This window comes from Lissotriton helveticus, chromosome 9 (genome assembly GCF_964261635.1).
Source record: "Lissotriton helveticus chromosome 9, aLisHel1.1, whole genome shotgun sequence".
NCBI lineage: Eukaryota > Metazoa > Chordata > Amphibia > Caudata > Salamandridae > Lissotriton > Lissotriton helveticus.
Window position 1 is genome coordinate 763,580,330 of NC_136070.1, and position 24,146 is coordinate 763,604,475.

A 24,146-nucleotide genomic window follows, 5' to 3' on the forward strand; every position below is an offset into this window, starting at 1 on the left:
CCAAAATTGCCATTTTTACAGAGTTTTGCTTACTCAGAAGGTTCAATTTTGACCAATTTAAGGCACAGAAATGACTTTAAACACATTTATTTTAGTTGAAAAAGTGATAATTCACATCCAACCGCAATTTACAGCCAAAAGATTAAATGTTAAAATTTCATCGAAATTGACCATTATGGGAACGTTCGACAGCTCCGCGGTCATCGTTTTTTGGCAGAAAATTGATTTTTTGGGCTGTACCTACAATGATTCAAAATGTCAATTGGATCGTGAATCATGTTGAATAACCACTTTTTAAACCCTCACAGGGACCAAAATTGCCATTTTTACAGAGTTTTGCTTACTCAGAAGCTTCAATTTTGACCAATTTCAGGCACAGAAATGACTTTAAAAACATTTATTTTAGTTGAAAAAGTAATAATTCACATCCAACATTAATTTACAGCCAAAAGATTCAATGTTAAAATTTCATAGAAATTGACCATTTTGGGAACGTTCGACAGCTCCGCGGTCATCGTTTTTTGGCAGAAAATAGATTTTTTGGGCTGTACCTACAATGATTCAAAATGTCAATTGGATCGTGAATCATGTTGAATAACCACTTTTTAAACCCTCACAGGGACCAAAATTGCCATTTTTACAGAGTTTTGCTTACTCAGAAGCTTCAATTTTGACCAATTTCAGGCACAGAAATGACTTTAAAAACATTTATTTTAGTTGAAAAAGTAATAATTCACATCCAACATTAATTTACAGCCAAAAGATTCAATGTTAAAATTTCATAGAAATTGACAATTTTGGGAACGTTCGACAGCTCCGCGGTCATCGTTTTTCGGCAGAAAATTGATTTTTTGGACTGTACCTAAAATGATTCAAAATGTCAATTGGATCGTGCCTTATGTTGAATAACCACTTTTTAAACTCTCACAGTGACTAAAATTGCCATTTTTACAGAGTTTTGCTTACTCAGAAGCTTCAATTTTGACCAATTTCAGGCACAGAAATGACTTTAAACACATTTATTTTAGTTGATAAAGTAATATTTCACATCCAACAGCAATTTACAGCCAAAAGATTAAATGTTAAAATTTCATCTAAATTGACCATTTTGGGAACGTTCGACAGCTCCGCGGTAATCGTTTTTCGGCAGAAAATTGAATTTTTGGACTGTACCTACAATGATTCAAAATGTTTATTGGATCGTGCCTCATGTTGAATAACCACTTTTTAACCCCTCACAGGGACCAAAATTGCCATTTTTACAGAGTTTTGCTTACTCAGAAGCTTCAATTTTGACCAATTTCAGGCACAGAAATGACTTTAAACACATTTATTTTAGTTGAAAAAGTAATAATTCACATCCAACATTAATTTACAGCCAAAAGATTCATGTTAAAATTTCATCGAAATTGACCATTTTGGGAACATTCGAAAGCTCTGCGGTCATCGTTTTTCGGCAGAAAATTAAATGTTTTGGACTGTACCTACAATGATTCAAAATGTCAATTGGATCGTGCCTCATGTTGAATAACCACTTTTTAAACTCTCACAGTGACCAAAATTGCCATTTTTACAGAGTTTTGCTTACTCAGAAGCTTCAATTTTGACCAATGTCAGGCACAGAAATGACTTTAAACACATTTATTTTAGTTGAAAAAGTAATAATTCACATCCAACATTAATTTTATGTCAAAGGCCCGGAGGCCAACATTATGCATACCCTTTTATTACCGCCCAAACACAGCAGCAACAATATCTTAGAATTAGAATATAACCAAAATTCTAGAACTTAGAACATGTATAAGTCCCTATGACCAGCAGCCATCTTCCTCTTTTGTTGCTGCTCGAACATAAGATAAGTACTCAGTTCGAGTTCTTGAATTAATTTGATAAATTTGTTTATTTAGCATTAAATTAAGAATGAGTGTGATTGAGTAAGAGAGTATGAGATGATATTTAAGATGATAATTAAGATGATATTTAAAAATCTTTCGTTTGAAAAGACTTTATAATCTAATGAGTGAAATTAACTAAATTCTGTTAAATTTAGGACAAGAAACGTAATATCGTTAAACACATGTAGTTTAGTAATGGAATATTTGTTAAATATACTATTGCGGATTACCGTCGTAATTTTCAATTGGCAGTTGATGAGCGTACGGTCTCGAGCACTCGCTGTGCGCGTCTGTTTCTGTGATAGATTCTTAGCGCGAGAGCAGACACGAGAGCGAAGGCAGAATGTTGCTCGTTATGTGAGAGATCTCGAGCACGGAGGTTAAGAGGAAAGGTATTGTGGAACAGAGAGGCCACCGTACGTGCGTAACGTGCGGCGGCCATTTTAAGTGTTTGGGAAACGTCTAGGTTTTAGGATTGAACGTGACCGGCCATGTTTAGGGGTTTGTTTTTTATTGTCGGCTGATCGTCAGTTTCAGTCAGAGTTCGTGAGTTCAGGAGAGGTGCCGGTTTATTGTGGTTTTAGAGTAGGAAAACGATTTTTGTGGAGAATATTTAGAGAATATATTTGAGGAGTTTGGTGTTCTAGTAGTGATTATTTAAGAAGAATAATTTTTTTTTTAGAAGAAAGATAAGATGGAGAAAGAGGATTTATGTATGGAGGATAGAATGAAGGAATTTATGGAAAAAATGTTTGGAGAATTTAGTGCCTCTATGGAAAAGAAAATAGAGAGCACAATAGCAAAAAGAGTAAAAGAAGGTGAGAATATTCAGAGATCTGGTGGGGAAGATGGTTTCTTTACATCTGAAGAAGTTGAAGAGATGGCAGGGACTTTCTTTGGGGGAACAAAAAAGAAGGAAAAGAAAAAGAATGTGGTTAAAGGGAAACCATCAAAAGAAAAGGAAAATAGAGTGCAGAAAGAGAATGCTATAAAGGCAAAAGTGGGTGCTATAAAGGCACAGAAGAAAGGACATATTACTGTGGCATGTGATGACAGTTCGACTAGTGGGGATGTGGAGATTACGTGCAGCTCTAGTTTGGATGATTCTGATGGGGAAGAATTTAAGGTTAAGAGAAGGAGAGTGGATGAGGAAATTAAATTGGAGTTTGAGGAATTTGTTGATCCACAATGAGATCAAATGTTTGATCCATTATTGATACAACATCCACTATCTCCACAATGGTCCCCTATTGAACATGTTGCCAAGTACATAAGACATTGGATCAGAAGGGAGATGCCGAAAGAAATAAGAACTCGGCTACGGTCAGAGTGCCCAAGACCTACTTTGGGTAGTAAAGTGGCCTTTACTCCTGAATTAGATCCAAGGATGTTAACCTTTTTAAATAACAGAGGGGGAAGAGACCCGAGAAGGGGGCTAGACAAAGGATTGAAGGGATGTCAAGATAGAATGCTTGATATTCTGGGACCCTTAACAAAGATATTTGATTTGTGCGAGGAAGCACACAGTAATAATACCGGAATTGACGTGAGCGAAATGCGTCAATGGGTTCAACGTGCAGTTTGCTTGTTGGGAAATGCAAATGCAGCACTCTGCCTGGAAAGGAGAAAAAGTATCTTGTTTAAGATAGATCCAAAGCTTGCAGATTTGGCTGGCAAGGAGTTGGGTGAACAGAGCGATGGGCTGCTGTTCGGAGATGACTTTGTAAAAGATATGGCTAAGTACGTAGGTACTTTCAATTCAATTCAGAAAGCTCAAAAGGACATTAGGCGTGTTTTTGGATGGGCCAGGAGATCAAGGGGTCGGTTCCCCGGCCGAGGTAATGGAGTTACCAGAGGATTTTATAGTAGAGGTAACAGACCCTATGGTGCAAGTTATGGAAATGGATTTGGATATGGTAATTCAGGAGGATATGGTTATCAGAGAACCAATCAAGGAAGTTTCTTCCCTCAAAGACAGAGGGGGAGAGGAAGAGGAGCAAGATCAGATAGGAGACCAAGAGGAGTCTCAGGTAAGTTTCTTTCCAGACCCTTTTTTTATGGAAGTAAGATTGGGCGGCAGACTAGCCCAATTTGTTTCCAGATGGCAAGAAATAACACAGGATCCATGGGTTTTGGAGACTGTAACTGGGTACAGGATAGACTTTATCAGTGTTCCAGTACAGGAAAGGGTTCCCAAGGTGTTAAGGTTTTCGGAGGAGATGGAAAATTTGGTAACAAAGGAGGTGTTAGAGTTGGAGAGAAAAGGAGCGATAGAGGATGCAAGAGAAGTGCGAAGTTGTTTCGTAAGCAATTTGTTTCTCGTGGAGAAAAAAGACAAAAAGATGAGACCAGTAATCAATTTGAAGGAGTTGAACGATTGGGTGGTTTACAACCATTTCAAAATGGAGGGGATACATATGCTGAGAGACTTGTTGAGGAAAGGGGATTGGTTGACGAGACTAGACTTAAAGGATGCTTATTTAACAATCCCGATGTGCAAGGAACAAAGAGATTATCTTCAGTTCCGGTGGTTAGGGAGGCGCTGGAGGTTCAAAAGTCTCCCTTTCGGTTTGACGTCAGCTCCTTGGTGTTTCACCAAAGTGATGAGACCGATTGCGGCTTGGTTGAGGTCAAGAGGGATTCGTCTGATAATATATCTAGACGATATTTTGATAATGGCAGAAGAGAGTGTGTTGGCGAAGGAACAAACGGAGTTTGCGGTGAAAGTAATAGAGGATTTGGGTTTCATTGTGAACAAGGAGAAGTCTTGTATGATTCCGTGTCAGGAGATGACGTTTTTAGGTTTCAAGATTCAGACCTTGGATTGTGTGTTGAAATTGCCTATGGAGAAGGTGAAAAAGATCAGGAAGGAGGTACGGAGAATGAAATCTGCGGATTGGATAACTTTGAGGCAATTGGCACGTCTGTTGGGTCTTCTGTCTTCTTCAATTCAAGCTATATTCCCAGCTCCCCTAAATTATCGTGCTTTGCAGAGGCTGAAAGCACATTATTTGAGGAAAGATGTCAGGTATTCACAGAGAGTTGTGTTGAATCAGGAATCGCAGGAGGAGTTGGAGTGGTGGCTGTCGAGTCTGGAAGCTTGGAACGGTCGGGCGATTTTTGGTATGATGCCAGAAGTGGAGATAGAATCGGATGCGAGTCTGAATGGTTGGGGGGCTCGGTGTGGAGAGATTTCAACAGGGGGTCTTTGGTCGAGAGAGGAAGGTCACTTACACATAAATTGTTTGGAGTTGTTGGCGGGTTCGTTCGCAATAAAGAGCTTTGTGAAGGACAAGATGAAGTGCTGTGTGCTCCTGAAGATGGACAATCTGTCTGCGGTTCAGTATGTAAACAAGATGGGCGGCCCGCGTTCGAGAGGATTGGCAGAACTAGCGAAGGAGTTTTGGAAGTTTTGCCTGGAAAGGGAGATTGTGGTGCAGGCTCAATATATACCAGGGTTGAGCAACGTAGAAGCGGACTGGTGTTCAAGATACCTGAGGGATGCGAGCAGTTGGAGGTTGAAGAGAGAGGTATTTTTAAGTCTGGAAGAGATGTGGGGGCCTTTGTATGTGGATCTGTTTGCGGACAGGTTGAATGCTCAGTTGAAGGAGTTTTACAGTTGGAGGCCGGATCCAGAAGCGAAGGGAGTGGATGCTTTCCTGCAAAGTTGGGAAGGGGGAAGAAGTTATGCGTTTCCCCCATTTTCAATGATTCAGAGAGTTCTGAACAAGGTCAGAAGAGAGGAGGTGGAGTTGGTTCTGATAACTCCTTTTTGGAGGACGCAAGTATGGTTTCCGGATGTAATGGATTTGTTGGTGGAGGATCCAGTAATTCTGCCAGATTGCAAGGAGATTTTGGAGGATGTTCAGGGAAATTTTCACGACCTTGTGGTTTCGGGGCAGTTGAAGTTGATGGCATGGTTGATTTCAGGAGAATTTGGCAAATGCAGGGTTTATCAAAGGAGGCTGAGGAGCTTGTGTCAAAGTCATGGTCTAAGGGAACATCTAGGGTGTATGGATCAGCTTGGAGAAAGTGGAATGGTTGGTGTGTTGAGAGGGGTTTGGATCCCGTTTCGGCACCTGTGGTAGAGGTGGCGAATTATTTATCTGTTCTTTTTTGTGCTGGTTTGGCGTATAATTCTGTGAATTTGAGTAGATCTGCTATTTCAGCAGGACATGTTTTGGAAGATGGAGTTCCAGTGGGACAGCATGCGTTGGTCAAGAGATTGGTTAAGAGTGTAAGGTTGGTTAATCCACCTAAGTCGAGGTACGATTCTCTTTGGGATGTTTCTTTGGTGTTGAGAGAGCTTGAAAGTTGGGGTAGGAATGTTGATTTGGATCTAAAGTTTTTAACATGGAAGATGACGATGCTTTTATGTTTGGTCTCTTTTAGGAGAGTGTCTGATGTTAGAGCTTTGGATGTTAACTCAAGGTTTTATCAGCCTGAGGGAGTATGTTTTGAATTAAAGAAAAGGACTAAGACTATGTCTAGGACGATTTTTTACCCTTATTTAGAGGGTGAAAGTTCTTTGTGTGTGGTTAGATGCTTGAAGGAGTATGAGAGGAGAACATGTGCGTTTAGGAGAGGAGATTGTGAGCAATTGTTGATCTCATACGTTAAGCCGTTTAAGGCTGTGTCAACCCCTACTTTGGCAAGATGGATAAGAAATGTGATGGTCAAGTCTGGGGTGGATATTGGTGTTTTTGGTTCTCATTCAGTTAGGGGGGCTATGGCTAGTAAGGCATTCGTGAAAGGGTTTAGTTTGGGTGGCATTTTGAAGGCTGCAGATTGGTCAAATGATTCTACTTTCAGGAAGTTTTACTTTAAGCCTGTGGAAAATGTTTTGGATAAGGTTTTGGAGGAACTTTGAACATGCATAATGTTGGCCTCCGGGCCTTTGACATAAAATGCAGATTTTCCACAGTTTTAATGTAAAGAAAATCATGATTTTATTAAAAAAGGCACGGAGGCTAATATTATCCCTCCGCTGTGCCCGCCCTGTGATTGATTAGTTTGTTTTGTTTTTAAAGGATAAAGAAGAAGATGAAGATGATGAAGGAGTTCGAGATTGGAAGATAGAAGTTGAAGTTTGAGAAGATTTGGTGACGGTGGAATTTTTGGAACTTTTTTATTATTTATTGTTTTTCGCAGTCACAAAAGAGGAAGATGGCTGCTGGTCATAGGGACTTATACATGTTCTAAGTTCTAGAATTTTGGTTATATTCTAATTCTAAGATATTGTTGCTGCTGTGTTTGGGCGGTAATAAAAGGGTATGCATAATATTAGCCTCCGTGCCTTTTTTAATAAAATCATGATTTTCTTTACATTAAAACTGTGGAAAATCTGCATTTACAGCCAAAAGATTCAATGTTAAAATTTCATCGAAATTGACCATTTTGGGAACGTTCGACAGCTCCGCGGTCATCGTTTTTAGGCAGAAAATTGATTTTTTTGGACTGTACCTAAAATGATTCAAAATGTCAATTAGATCGTGCCTCATGTTGAATAACCACTTTTTAAACCCTCACAGGGACCAACATTGCCATTTTTACAGAGTTTTGCTTACTCAGAAGCTTCCATTTTGACCAATTTCAGGCACAGAAATGACTTTAAACACATTTTTTTTAGTTGATAAAGTAATAATTCACATCCAACAGCAATTCACAGCCAAAAGATTAAATGTTAAAATTTCATCAAAATTGACCATTTTGGGAACGTTCGACAGCTCCGCGGTCATCGTTTTTCGGAAGAAAATTGAATTTTTGGACTGTACCTACAATGAATCACAATGTCAATTGGATCGTGCCTCATGTTGAATAACCACTTTTTAAACCCTCACAGGGACCAAAATTGCCATTTTTACAGAGTTTTGCTTACTCAGAAGCTTCAATTTTGACCAATTTCAGGCACAGAAATGACTTTAAACACATTTATTTTAGTTGAAAAAGTAATAATTCACATCCAACATTAATTTACAGCCAAAAGATTCAATGTTAAAATTTCATCGAAATTGACCATTGTGGGAACGTTCGACAGCTCCGCGGTCATCGCTTTTCGGGAGAAAATTGATTTTTTGGACTGTACCTGAAATGATTCAAAATGTCAATTGGATCGTGCCTCATGTTGAATAACCACTTTTTAAACTCTCACAGTGACCAAAATTGCCATTTTTACAGAGTTTTGCTTACTCAGAAGCTTTAATTTTGACCCATCCCAGGCACAGAAATGACTTTAAACACATTTATTTTAGTTGATAAAGTAATAATTCACATCCAACAGCAATTCACAGCCAAAAGATTAAATGTTAAAATTTCATCAAAATTGACCATTTTGGGAACGTTCGACAGCTCCGCGGTCATCGTTTTTCGGAAGAAAATTGAATTTTTGGACTGTACCTACAATGAATCACAATGTCAATTGGATCGTGCCTCATGTTGAATAACCACTTTTTAAACCCTCACAGGGACCAAAATTGCCATTTTTACAGAGTTTTGCTTACTCAGAAGCTTCAATTTTGACCAATTTCAGGCACAGAAATGACTTTAAACACATTTATTTTAGTTGAAAAAGTAATAATTCACATCCAACATTAATTTACAGCCAAAAGATTCAATGTTAAAATTTCATCGAAATTGACCATTTTGGGAACGTTCAACAGCTCCGCGGTAATCGTTTTTCGGCAGAAAATTGATTTTTTTGGACTGTACCTAAAATTATTCAAAATGTCAATTGGATCGTGCCTCATGTTGAATAACCACTTTTTAAACTCTCACAGTGACCAAAATTGCCATTTTTACAGAGTTTTGCTTACTCAGAAGCTTCAATTTTGACCAATTTCAGGCACAGAAATGACTTTATTCACATTTATTGTAGTTGAAAAAGTAATAATTCATATCCAACATTAATTTACAGCCAGAAGATTAAATGTTAAAATTTCATCGAAATTGACCGTTTTGGGAACGTTCAACAGCTCCGCGGTAATCGTTTTTCGGCAGAAAATTGATCTTTTGGACTGTACCTAAAATGATTCAAAATGTCGATTGGATCGTGCCTCATGTTGAATAACCACTTTTTAAACTCTCACGTGACCAAAATTGCCATTTTTACAGAGTTTTGCTTACTCAGAAGGTTCAATTTTGACCAATTTAAGGCACAGAAATGACTTTAAACACATTTATTTTAGTTAAAAAAGTAATAATTCACATCCAACATTAATTTACAGCCAAAAGATTCAATGTTAAAATTTCATCTAAATTGACCATTTTGGGAACGTTCGACAGCTCTGCGGTCATCGTTTTTCGGCAGAAAATTAATTTTTGGGACTGTACCTAAAATGATTCAAAATGTCAATTGGATCGTGAATCATGTTCAATAACCACTTTTTAAACCCTCACAGGGACCAAAATTGCCATTTTTACAGAGTTTTGCTTACTCAGAAGCTTCAATTTTGACCAATTTCAGGCACAAAAATGACTTTAAACACATTTATTTTAGTTGAAAAAGTAATAATTCACATCCAACATTAATTTACAGCCAAAAGATTCAATTTTAAAATTTCATCGAAATTGACCATTTTGGGAACGTTCAACAGCTCCGCGGTAATCGTTTTTCGGCAGAAAATTGATTTTTTGGGCTGTACCTACAATGATTCAAAATGTCAATTGGATTGTGAATCATGTTGAATAACCACTTTTTAAACCCTCACAGGGACCAAAATTGCCACTTTTACAGAGTTTTGCTTACTCAGAAGCTTCAATTTTGACCAATTTCAGGCACAGAAATGACTTTAAAAACATTTATTTTAGTTGAAAAAGTAATAATTCACATCCAACATTAATTTACAGCCAAAAGATTCAATGTTAAAATTTCATAGAAATTGACCATTTTGGGAACGTTCGACAGCTCCGCGGTCATCGTTTTTCGGCAGAAAATAGATTTTTTGGACTGTACCTAAAATGATTCAAAATGTCAATTGGATCGTGCCTCATGTTGAATAACCACTTTTTAAACTCTCACGTGACCAAAATTGCCATTTTTACAGAGTTTTGCTTACTCAGAAGGTTCAATTTTGACCAATTTCAGGCACAGAAATGACTTTAAACACATTTATTTTAGTTAAAAAAGTAATAATTCACATCCAACATTAATTTACAGCCAAAAGATTCAATGTTAATATTTCATCGAAATTGACCATTTTGGGAACGTTCGACAGCTCTGCGGTCATCGTTTTTTGGCAGAAAATTAATTTTTTGGACTGTACCTAAAATGATTCAAAATGTCAATTGGATCGTGCCTCATGTTGAATATCCACTTTTTAAACCCTCACAGGGAAAAAAATTGCCATTTTTACAGAGTTTTGCTTACTCAGAAGCTTTAATTTTGACCAATTTCACGCCCAGAAATTACTTTAAACACATTTTTTTTAGTTGATAAAGTAATAATTCACATCCAACAGCAATTTACAGCCAGAAGATTAAATGTTAAAATTTCATCGAAATTGACCATTTTGGGAACGTTCGACAGCTCCGCGGTCATCGTTTTTCGGAAGAAAATTGAATTTTTGGACTGTACCTACAATGATTCACAATGTTAATTGGATCGTGCCTCATGTTGAATAACCACTTTTTAAACCCTCACAGGGACCAAAATTGCCATTTTTACAGAGTTTTGCTTACTCAGAAGCTTCAATTTTGGCCAATTTCAGGCACAGAAATGACTTTAAACACATTTATTTTAGTTGAAAAAGTAATAATTCACATCCAACATTCATTTACAGCCAAAAGATTCAATGTTAAAATTTCATCAAAATTAACCATTTTGGGAACGTTCGACAGCTCCGCGGTCATCGTTTTTCGGGAGAAAATTTATTTTTTGGAATGTACCTAAAATGATTCAAAATGTCAATTGAATCGTGCCTCATGTTGAATAACCACTTTTTAAACCCTCACAGGGACCAAAATTGGAATTTTTACAGAGATTTGCTTACTCAGTAGCTTTAATTATGACCAATTTCACGCACAGAAATTACTTTAAACACATTTATTTTAGTTGAAAAAGTAATAATTCACATCCAACATTAATTTACAGCCAAAAGATTCAATGTTAAAATTTCATCGAAATTGACCATTTTGGGAACGTTCGACAGCTCTGCGGTCATCGTTTTTCGGCAGAAAATTAATTTTTTGGACTGTACCTAAAATGATTCAAAATGTCAATTGGATCATGCCTCATGTTGAATATCCACTTTTTAAACCCTCACAGGGAACAAAATTGCCATTTTTACAGAGTTTTGCTTACTCGAGAAGCTTTAATTTTGACCCATCCCAGGCACAGAAATGACTTTAAACACATTTATTTTAGTTGAAAATTGATAATTCACATCCAACCGCAATTTACAGCCAAAAGATTAAATGTTAAAATTTCATCAAAATTGACCATTTTGGGAACGTTCGACAGCTCCGCGATAATCGTTTTTCGGCAGAAAATTGATTTTTTGGACTGTACCTAAAATGATTCAAAATGTCAATTGGATCGTGCCTCATGTCGAATAACCACTTTTTAAACCCTCACAGTGACCAAAATTGCCATTTTTACAGAGTTTTGCTTACTCGAAAGTTTTAATATTGACCAATTTCACGCACAGAAATTACTTTAAACACATTTATTTTAGTTGAAAAAGTGATAATTCACATCCAACCGCAATTTACAGCCAAAAGATTAAATGTTAAAATTTCATCGAAATTGACCATTATGGGAACGTTCGACAGCTCCGCGGTCATCGTTTTTTGGCAGAAAATGGATTTTTTGGGCTGTACCTACAATGATTCAAAATGTCAATTGGATCGTGAATCATGTTGAATAACCACTTTTTAAACCCTCACAGGGACCAAAATTGCCATTTTTACAGAGTTTTGCTTACTCAGAAGCTTCAATTTTGACCAATTTCAGGCACAGAAATGACTTTAAAAACATTTATTTTAGTTGAAAAAGTAATAATTCACATCCAACATTAATTTACAGCCAAAAGATTCAATGTTAAAATTTCATAGAAATTGACCATTTTGGGAACGTTCGACAGCTCCGCGGTCATCGTTTTTTGGCAGAAAATAGATTTTTTGGGCTGTACCTACAATGATTCAAAATGTCAATTGGATCGTGAATCATGTTGAATAACCACTTTTTAAACCCTCACAGGGACCAAAATTGCCATTTTTACAGAGTTTTGCTTACTCAGAAGCTTCAATTTTGACCAATTTCAGGCACAGAAATGACTTTAAAAACATTTATTTTAGTTGAAAAAGTAATAATTCACATCCAACATTAATTTACAGCCAAAAAATTCAATGTTAAAATTTCATAGAAATTGACAATTTTGGGAACGTTCGACAGCTCCGCGGTCATCGTTTTTCGGCAGAAAATTGATTTTTTGGACTGTACCTAAAATGATTCAAAATGTCAATTGGATCGTGCCTTATGTTGAATAACCACTTTTTAAACTCTCACAGTGACTAAAATTGCCATTTTTACAGAGTTTTGCTTACTCAGAAGCTTCAATTTTGACCAATTTCAGGCACAGAAATGACTTTAAACACATTTATTTTAGTTGATAAAGTAATATTTCACATCCAACAGCAATTTACAGCCAAAAGATTAAATGTTAAAATTTCATCTAAATTGACCATTTTGGGAACGTTCGACAGCTCCGCGGTAATCGTTTTTCGGCAGAAAATTGAATTTTTGGACTGTACCTACAATGATTCAAAATGTTTATTGGATCGTGCCTCATGTTGAATAACCACTTTTTAACCCCTCACAGGGACCAAAATTGCCATTTTTACAGAGTTTTGCTTACTCAGAAGCTTCAATTTTGACCAATTTCAGGCACAGAAATGACTTTAAACACATTTATTTTAGTTGAAAAAGTAATAATTCACATCCAATATTAATTTACAGCCAAAAGATTCATGTTAAAATTTCATCGAAATTGACCATTTTGAGAACATTCGAAAGCTCTGCGGTCATCGTTTTTCGGCAGAAAATTAAATGTTTTGGACTGTACCTACAATGATTCAAAATGTCAATTGGATCGTGCCTCATGTTGAATAACCACTTTTTAAACTCTCACAGTGACCAAAATTGCCATTTTTACAGAGTTTTGCTTACTCAGAAGCTTCAATTTTGACCAATGTCAGGCACAGAAATGACTTTAAACACATTTATTTTAGTTGAAAAAGTAATAATTCACATCCAACATTAATTTACAGCCAAAAGATTCAATGTTAAAATTTCATCGAAATTGACCATTTTGGGAACGTTCGACAGCTCCGCGGTCATCGTTTTTAGGCAGAAAATTGATTTTTTTGGACTGTACCTAAAATGATTCAAAATGTCAATTAGATCGTGCCTCATGTTGAATAACCACTTTTTAAACCCTCACAGGGACCAACATTGCCATTTTTACAGAGTTTTGCTTACTCAGAAGCTTCCATTTTGACCAATTTCAGGCACAGAAATGACTTTAAACACATTTTTTTTAGTTGATAAAGTAATAATTCACATCCAACAGCAATTCACAGCCAAAAGATTAAATGTTAAAATTTCATCAAAATTGACCATTTTGGGAACGTTCGACAGCTCCGCGGTCATCGTTTTTCGGAAGAAAATTGAATTTTTGGACTGTACCTACAATGAATCACAATGTCAATTGGATCGTGCCTCATGTTGAATAACCACTTTTTAAACCCTCACAGGGACCAAAATTGCCATTTTTACAGAGTTTTGCTTACTCAGAAGCTTCAATTTTGACCAATTTCAGGCACAGAAATGACTTTAAACACATTTATTTTAGTTGAAAAAGTAATAATTCACATCCAACATTAATTTACAGCCAAAAGATTCAATGTTAAAATTTCATCGAAATTGACCATTGTGGGAACGTTCGACAGCTCCGCGGTCATCGCTTTTCGGGAGAAAATTGATTTTTTGGACTGTACCTGAAATGATTCAAAATGTCAATTGGATCGTGCCTCATGTTGAATAACCACTTTTTAAACTCTCACAGTGACCAAAATTGCCATTTTTACAGAGTTTTGCTTACTCAGAAGCTTTAATTTTGATCCATCCCAGGCACAGAAATGACTTTAAACACATTTATTTTAGTTGATAAAGTAATAATTCACATCCAACAGCAATTCACAGCCAAAAGATTAAATGTTAAAATTTCATCAAAATTGACCATTTTGGGAACGTTCGACAGCTCCGCGGTCATCGTTTTTCGGAAGAAAATTGAATTTTTGGACTGTACCTACAATGAATCACAATGTCAATTGGATCGTGCCTCATGTTGAATAACCACTTTTTAAACCCTCACAGGGACCAAAATTGCCATTTTTACAGAGTTTTGCTTACTCAGAAGCTTCAATTTTGACCAATTTCAGGCACAGAAATGACTTTAAACACATTTATTTTAGTTGAAAAAGTAATAATTCACATCCAACATTAATTTACAGCCAAAAGATTCAATGTTAAAATTTCATCGAAATTGACCATTTTGGGAACGTTCAACAGCTCCGCGGTAATCGTTTTTCGGCAGAAAATTGATTTTTTTGGACTGTACCTAAAATTATTCAAAATGTCAATTGGATCGTGCCTCATGTTGAATAACCACTTTTTAAACTCTCACAGTGACCAAAATTGCCATTTTTACAGAGTTTTGCTTACTCAGAAGCTTCAATTTTGACCAATTTCAGGCACAGAAATGACTTTATTCACATTTATTGTAGTTGAAAAAGTAATAATTCATATCCAACATTAATTTACAGCCAGAAGATTAAATGTTAAAATTTCATCGAAATTGACCGTTTTGGGAACGTTCAACAGCTCCGCGGTAATCGTTTTTCGGCAGAAAATTGATCTTTTGGACTGTACCTAAAATGATTCAAAATGTCGATTGGATCGTGCCTCATGTTGAATAACCACTTTTTAAACTCTCACGTGACCAAAATTGCCATTTTTACAGAGTTTTGCTTACTCAGAAGGTTCAATTTTGACCAATTTAAGGCACAGAAATGACTTTAAACACATTTATTTTAGTTAAAAAAGTAATAATTCACATCCAACATTAATTTACAGCCAAAAGATTCAATGTTAAAATTTCATCGAAATTGACCATTTTGGGAACGTTCGACAGCTCTGCGGTCATCGTTTTTCGGCAGAAAATTAATTTTTTGGACTGTACCTAAAATGATTCAAAATGTCAATTGGATCGTGAATCATGTTCAATAACCACTTTTTAAATCCTCACAGGGACCAAAATTGCCATTTTTACAGAGTTTTGCTTACTCAGAAGCTTCAATTTTGACCAATTTCAGGCACAAAAATGACTTTAAACACATTTATTTTAGTTGAAAAAGTAATAATTCACATCCAACATTAATTTACAGCCAAAAGATTCAATTTTAAAATTTCATCGAAATTGACCATTTTGGGAACGTTCAACAGCTCCGCGGTAATCGTTTTTCGGCAGAAAATTGATTTTTTGGGCTGTACCTACAATGATTCAAAATGTCAATTGGATTGTGAATCATGTTGAATAACCACTTTTTAAACCCTCACAGGGACCAAAATTGCCACTTTTACAGAGTTTTGCTTACTCAGAAGCTTCAATTTTGACCAATTTCAGGCACAGAAATGACTTTAAAAACATTTATTTTAGTTGAAAAAGTAATAATTCACATCCAACATTAATTTACAGCCAAAAGATTCAATGTTAAAATTTCATAGAAATTGACCATTTTGGGAACGTTCGACAGCTCCGCGGTCATCGTTTTTCGGCAGAAAATAGATTTTTTGGACTGTACCTAAAATGATTCAAAATGTCAATTGGATCGTGCCTCATGTTGAATAACCACTTTTTAAACTCTCACGTGACCAAAATTGCCATTTTTACAGAGTTTTGCTTACTCAGAAGGTTCAATTTTGACCAATTTCAGGCACAGAAATGACTTTAAACACATTTATTTTAGTTAAAAAAGTAATAATTCACATCCAACATTAATTTACAGCCAAAAGATTCAATGTTAATATTTCATCGAAATTGACCATTTTGGGAACGTTCGACAGCTCTGCGGTCATCGTTTTTTGGCAGAAAATTAATTTTTTGGACTGTACCTAAAATGATTCAAAATGTCAATTGGATCGTGCCTCATGTTGAATATCCACTTTTTAAACCCTCACAGGGAAAAAAATTGCCATTTTTACAGAGTTTTGCTTACTCAGAAGCTTTAATTTTGACCAATTTCACGCCCAGAAATTACTTTAAACACATTTTTTTTAGTTGATAAAGTAATAATTCACATCCAACAGCAATTTACAGCCAGAAGATTAAATGTTAAAATTTCATCGAAATTGACCATTTTGGGAAAGTTCGACAGCTCCGCGGTCATCGTTTTTCGGAAGAAAATTGAATTTTTGGACTGTACCTACAATGATTCACAATGTTAATTGGATCGTGCCTCATGTTGAATAACCACTTTTTAAACCCTCACAGGGACCAAAATTGCCATTTTTACAGAGTTTTGCTTACTCAGAAGCTTCAATTTTGGCCAATTTCAGGCACAGAAATGACTTTAAACACATTTATTTTAGTTGAAAAAGTAATAATTCACATCCAACATTCATTTACAGCCAAAAGATTCAATGTTAAAATTTCATCAAAATTAACCATTTTGGGAACGTTCGACAGCTCCGCGGTCATCGTTTTTCGGGAGAAAATTTATTTTTTGGAATGTACCTAAAATGATTCAAAATGTCAATTGAATCGTGCCTCATGTTGAATAACCACTTTTTAAACCCTCACAGGGACCAAAATTGGAATTTTTACAGAGATTTGCTTACTCAGTAGCTTTAATTATGACCAATTTCACGCACAGAAATTACTTTAAACACATTTATTTTAGTTGAAAAAGTAATAATTCACATCCAACATTAATTTACAGCCAAAAGATTCAATGTTAAAATTTCATCGAAATTGACCATTTTGGGAACGTTCGACAGCTCTGCGGTCATCGTTTTTCGGCAGAAAATTAATTTTTTGGACTGTACCTAAAATGATTCAAAATGTCAATTGGATCATGCCTCATGTTGAATATCCACTTTTTAAACCCTCACAGGGAACAAAATTGCCATTTTTACAGAGTTTTGCTTACTCGAGAAGCTTTAATTTTGACCCATCCCAGGCACAGAAATGACTTTAAACACATTTATTTTAGTTGAAAATTGATAATTCACATCCAACCGCAATTTACAGCCAAAAGATTAAATGTTAAAATTTCATCAAAATTGACCATTTTGGGAACGTTCGACAGCTCCGCGATAATCGTTTTTCGGCAGAAAATTGATTTTTTGGACTGTACCTAAAATGATTCAAAATGTCAATTGGATCGTGCCTCATGTCGAATAACCACTTTTTAAACCCTCACAGTGACCAAAATTGCCATTTTTACAGAGTTTTGCTTACTCGAAAGTTTTAATATTGACCAATTTCACGCACAGAAATTACTTTAAACACATTTATTTTAGTTGAAAAAGTGATAATTCACATCCAACCGCAATTTACAGCCAAAAGATTAAATGTTAAAATTTCATCGAAATTGACCATTATGGGAACGTTCGACAGCTCCGCGGTCATCGTTTTTTGGCAGAAAATGGATTTTTTGGGCTGTACCTACAATGATTCAAAATGTCAATTGGATCGTGAATCATGTTGAATAACCACTTTTTAAACCCTCACAGGGACCAAAATTGCCATTTTTACAGAGTTTTGCTTACTCAGAAGCTTCAATTTTGACCAATTTCAGGCACAGAAATGACTTTAAAAACATTTATTTTAGTTGAAAAAGTAATAATTCACATCCAACATTAATTTACAGCCAAAAGATTCAATGTTAAAATTTCATAGAAATTGACCATTTTGGGAACGTTCGACAGCTCCGCGGTCATCGTTTTTTGGCAGAAAATAGATTTTTTGGGCTGTACCTACAATGATTCAAAATGTCAATTGGATCGTGAATCATGTTGAATAACCACTTTTTAAACCCTCACAGGGACCAAAATTGCCATTTTTACAGAGTTTTGCTTACTCAGAAGCTTCAATTTTGACCAATTTCAGGCACAGAAATGACTTTAAAAACATTTATTTTAGTTGAAAAAGTAATAATTCACATCCAACATTAATTTACAGCCAAAAGATTCAATGTTAAAATTTCATAGAAATTGACAATTTTGGGAACGTTCGACAGCTCCGCGGTCATCGTTTTTCGGCAGAAAATTGATTTTTTGGACTGTACCTAAAATGATTCAAAATGTCAATTGGATCGTGCCTTATGTTGAATAACCACTTTTTAAACTCTCACAGTGACTAAAATTGCCATTTTTACAGAGTTTTGCTTACTCAGAAGCTTCAATTTTGACCAATTTCAGGCACAGAAATGACTTTAAACACATTTATTTTAGTTGATAAAGTAATATTTCACATCCAACAGCAATTTACAGCCAAAAGATTAAATGTTAAAATTTCATCTAAATTGACCATTTTGGGAACGTTCGACAGCTCCGCGGTAATCGTTTTTCGGCAGAAAATTGAATTTTTGGACTGTACCTACAATGATTCAAAATGTTTATTGGATCGTGCCTCATGTTGAATAACCACTTTTTAACCCCTCACAGGGACCAAAATTGCCATTTTTACAGAGTTTTGCTTACTCAGAAGCTTCAATTTTGACCAATTTCAGGCACAGAAATGACTTTAAACACATTTATTTTAGTTGAAAAAGTAATAATTCACATCCAATATTAATTTACAGCCAAAAGATTCATGTTAAAATTTCATCGAAATTGACCATTTTGAGAACATTCGAAAGCTCTGCGGTCATCGTTTTTCGGCAGAAAATTAAATGTTTTGGACTGTACCTACAATGATTCAAAATGTCAATTGGATCGTGCCTCATGTTGAATAACCACTTTTTAAACTCTCACAGTGACCAAAATTGCCATTTTTACAGAGTTTTGCTTACTCAGAAGCTTCAATTTTGACCAATGTCAGGCACAGAAATGACTTTAAACACATTTATTTTAGTTGAAAAAGTAATAATTCACATCCAACATTAATTTACAGCCAAAAGATTCAATGTTAAAATTTCATCGAAATTGACCATTTTGGGAACGTTCGACAGCTCCGCGGTCATCGTTTTTAGGCAGAAAATTGATTTTTTTGGACTGTACCTAAAATGATTCAAAATGTCAATTAGATCGTGCCTCATGTTGAATAACCACTTTTTAAACCCTCACAGGGACCAACATTGCCATTTTTACAGAGTTTTGCTTACTCAGAAGCTTCCATTTTGACCAATTTCAGGCACAGAAATGACTTTAAACACATTTTTTTTAGTTGATAAAGTAATAATTCACATCCAACAGCAATTCACAGCCAAAAGATTAAATGTTAAAATTTCATCAAAATTGACCATTTTGGGAACGTTCGACAGCTCCGCGGTCATCGTTTTTCGGAAGAAAATTGAATTTTTGGACTGTACCTACAATGAATCACAATGTCAATTGGATCGTGCCTCATGTTGAATAACCACTTTTTAAACCCTCACAGGGACCAAAATTGCCATTTTTACAGAGTTTTGCTTACTCAGAAGCTTCAATTTTGACCAATTTCAGGCACAGAAATGACTTTAAACACATTTATTTTAGTTGAAAAAGTAATAATTCACATCCAACATTAATTTACAGCCAAAAGATTCAATGTTAAAATTTCATCGAAATTGACCATTGTGGGAACGTTCGACAGCTCCGCGGTCATCGCTTTTCGGGAGAAAATTGATTTTTTGGACTGTACCTGAAATGATTCAAAATGTCAATTGGATCGTGCCTCATGTTGAATAACCACTTTTTAAACTCTCACAGTGACCAAAATTGCCATTTTTACAGAGTTTTGCTTACTCAGAAGCTTTAATTTTGATCCATCCCAGGCACAGAAATGACTTTAAACACATTTATTTTAGTTGATAAAGTAATAATTCACATCCAACAGCAATTCACAGCCAAAAGATTAAATGTTAAAATTTCATCAAAATTGACCATTTTGGGAACGTTCGACAGCTCCGCGGTCATCGTTTTTCGGAAGAAAATTGAATTTTTGGACTGTACCTACAATGAATCACAATGTCAATTGGATCGTGCCTCATGTTGAATAACCACTTTTTAAACCCTCACAGGGACCAAAATTGCCATTTTTACAGAGTTTTGCTTACTCAGAAGCTTCAATTTTGACCAATTTCAGGCACAGAAATGACTTTAAACACATTTATTTTAGTTGAAAAAGTAATAATTCACATCCAACATTAATTTACAGCCAAAAGATTCAATGTTAAAATTTCATCGAAATTGACCATTTTGGGAACGTTCAACAGCTCCGCGGTAATCGTTTTTCGGCAGAAAATTGATTTTTTTGGACTGTACCTAAAATTATTCAAAATGTCAATTGGATCGTGCCTCATGTTGAATAACCACTTTTTAAACTCTCACAGTGACCAAAATTGCCATTTTTACAGAGTTTTGCTTACTCAGAAGCTTCAATTTTGACCAATTTCAGGCACAGAAATGACTTTATTCACATTTATTGTAGTTGAAAAAGTAATAATTCATATCCAACATTAATTTACAGCCAGAAGATTAAATGTTAAAATTTCATCGAAATTGACCGTTTTGGGAACGTTCAACAGCTCCGCGGTAATCGTTTTTCGGCAGAAAATTGATCTTTTGGACTGTACCTAAAATGATTCAAAATGTCGATTGGATCGTGCCTCATGTTGAATAACCACTTTTTAAACTCTCACGTGACCAAAATTGCCATTTTTACAGAGTTTTGCTTACTCAGAAGGTTCAATTTTGACCAATTTAAGGCACAGAAATGACTTTAAACACATTTATTTTAGTTAAAAAAGTAATAATTCACATCCAACATTAATTTACAGCCAAAAGATTCAATGTTAAAATTTCATCGAAATTGACCATTTTGGGAACGTTCGACAGCTCTGCGGTCATCGTTTTTCGGCAGAAAATTAATTTTTTGGACTGTACCTAAAATGATTCAAAATGTCAATTGGATCGTGAATCATGTTCAATAACCACTTTTTAAATCCTCACAGGGACCAAAATTGCCATTTTTACAGAGTTTTGCTTACTCAGAAGCTTCAATTTTGACCAATTTCAGGCACAAAAATGACTTTAAACACATTTATTTTAGTTGAAAAAGTAATAATTCACATCCAACATTAATTTACAGCCAAAAGATTCAATTTTAAAATTTCATCGAAATTGACCATTTTGGGAACGTTCAACAGCTCCGCGGTAATCGTTTTTCGGCAGAAAATTGATTTTTTGGGCTGTACCTACAATGATTCAAAATGTCAATTGGATTGTGAATCATGTTGAATAACCACTTTTTAAACCCTCACAGGGACCAAAATTGCCACTTTTACAGAGTTTTGCTTACTCAGAAGCTTCAATTTTGACCAATTTCAGGCACAGAAATGACTTTAAAAACATTTATTTTAGTTGAAAAAGTAATAATTCACATCCAACATTAATTTACAGCCAAAAGATTCAATGTTAAAATTTCATAGAAATTGACCATTTTGGGAACGTTCGACAGCTCCGCGGTCATCGTTTTTCGGCAGAAAATAGATTTTTTGGACTGTACCTAAAATGATTCAAAATGTCAATTGGATCGTGCCTCATGTTGAATAACCACTTTTTAAACTCTCACGTGACCAAAATTGCCATTTTTACAGAGTTTTGCTTACTCAGAAGGTTCAATTTTGACCAATTTCAGGCACAGAAATGACTTTAAACACATTTATTTTAGTTAAAAAAGTAATAATTCACATCCAACATTAATTTACAGCCAAAAGATTCAATGTTAATATTTCATCGAAATTGACCATTTTGGGAACGTTCGACAGCTCTGCGGTCATCGTTTTTTGGCAGAAAATTAATTTTTTGGACTGTACCTAAAATGATTCAAAATGTCAATTGGATCGTGCCTCATGTTGAATATCCACTTTTTAAACCCTCACAGGGAAAAAAATTGCCATTTTTACAGAGTTTTGCTTACTCAGAAGCTTTAATTTTGACCAATTTCACGCCCAGAAATTACTTTAAACACATTTTTTTTAGTTGATAAAGTAATAATTCACATCCAACAGCAATTTACAGCCAGAAGATTAAATGTTAAAATTTCATCGAAATTGACCATTTTGGGAAAGTTCGACAGCTCCGCGGTCATCGTTTTTCGGAAGAAAATTGAATTTTTGGACTGTACCTACAATGATTCACAATGTTAATTGGATCGTGCCTCATGTTGAATAACCACTTTTTAAACCCTCACAGGGACCAAAATTGCCATTTTTACAGAGTTTTGCTTACTCAGAAGCTTCAATTTTGGCCAATTTCAGGCACAGAAATGACTTTAAACACATTTATTTTAGTTGAAAAAGTAATAATTCACATCCAACATTCATTTACAGCCAAAAGATTCAATGTTAAAATTTCATCAAAATTAACCATTTTGGGAACGTTCGACAGCTCCGCGGTCATCGTTTTTCGGGAGAAAATTTATTTTTTGGAATGTACCTAAAATGATTCAAAATGTCAATTGAATCGTGCCTCATGTTGAATAACCACTTTTTAAACCCTCACAGGGACCAAAATTGGAATTTTTACAGAGATTTGCTTACTCAGTAGCTTTAATTATGACCAATTTCACGCACAGAAATTACTTTAAACACATTTATTTTAGTTGAAAAAGTAATAATTCACATCCAACATTAATTTACAGCCAAAAGATTCAATGTTAAAATTTCATCGAAATTGACCATTTTGGGAACGTTCGACAGCTCTGCGGTCATCGTTTTTCGGCAGAAAATTAATTTTTTGGACTGTACCTAAAATGATTCAAAATGTCAATTGGATCATGCCTCATGTTGAATATCCACTTTTTAAACCCTCACAGGGAACAAAATTGCCATTTTTACAGAGTTTTGCTTACTCGAGAAGCTTTAATTTTGACCCATCCCAGGCACAGAAATGACTTTAAACACATTTATTTTAGTTGAAAATTGATAATTCACATCCAACCGCAATTTACAGCCAAAAGATTAAATGTTAAAATTTCATCAAAATTGACCATTTTGGGAACGTTCGACAGCTCCGCGATAATCGTTTTTCGGCAGAAAATTGATTTTTTGGACTGTACCTAAAATGATTCAAAATGTCAATTGGATCGTGCCTCATGTCGAATAACCACTTTTTAAACCCTCACAGTGACCAAAATTGCCATTTTTACAGAGTTTTGCTTACTCGAAAGTTTTAATATTGACCAATTTCACGCACAGAAATTACTTTAAACACATTTATTTTAGTTGAAAAAGTGATAATTCACATCCAACCGCAATTTACAGCCAAAAGATTAAATGTTAAAATTTCATCGAAATTGACCATTATGGGAACGTTCGACAGCTCCGCGGTCATCGTTTTTTGGCAGAAAATGGATTTTTTGGGCTGTACCTACAATGATTCAAAATGTCAATTGGATCGTGAATCATGTTGAATAACCACTTTTTAAACCCTCACAGGGACCAAAATTGCCATTTTTACAGAGTTTTGCTTACTCAGAAGCTTCAATTTTGACCAATTTCAGGCACAGAAATGACTTTAAAAACATTTATTTTAGTTGAAAAAGTAATAATTCACATCCAACATTAATTTACAGCCAAAAGATTCAATGTTAAAATTTCATAGAAATTGACCATTTTGGGAACGTTCGACAGCTCCGCGGTCATCGTTTTTTGGCAGAAAATAGATTTTTTGGGCTGTACCTACAATGATTCAAAATGTCAATTGGATCGTGAATCATGTTGAATAACCACTTTTTAAACCCTCACAGGGACCAAAATTGCCATTTTTACAGAGTTTTGCTTACTCAGAAGCTTCAATTTTGACCAATTTCAGGCACAGAAATGACTTTAAAAACATTTATTTTAGTTGAAAAAGTAATAATTCACATCCAACATTAATTTACAGCCAAAAGATTCAATGTTAAAATTTCATAGAAATTGACAATTTTGGGAACGTTCGACAGCTCCGCGGTCATCGTTTTTCGGCAGAAAATTGATTTTTTGGAC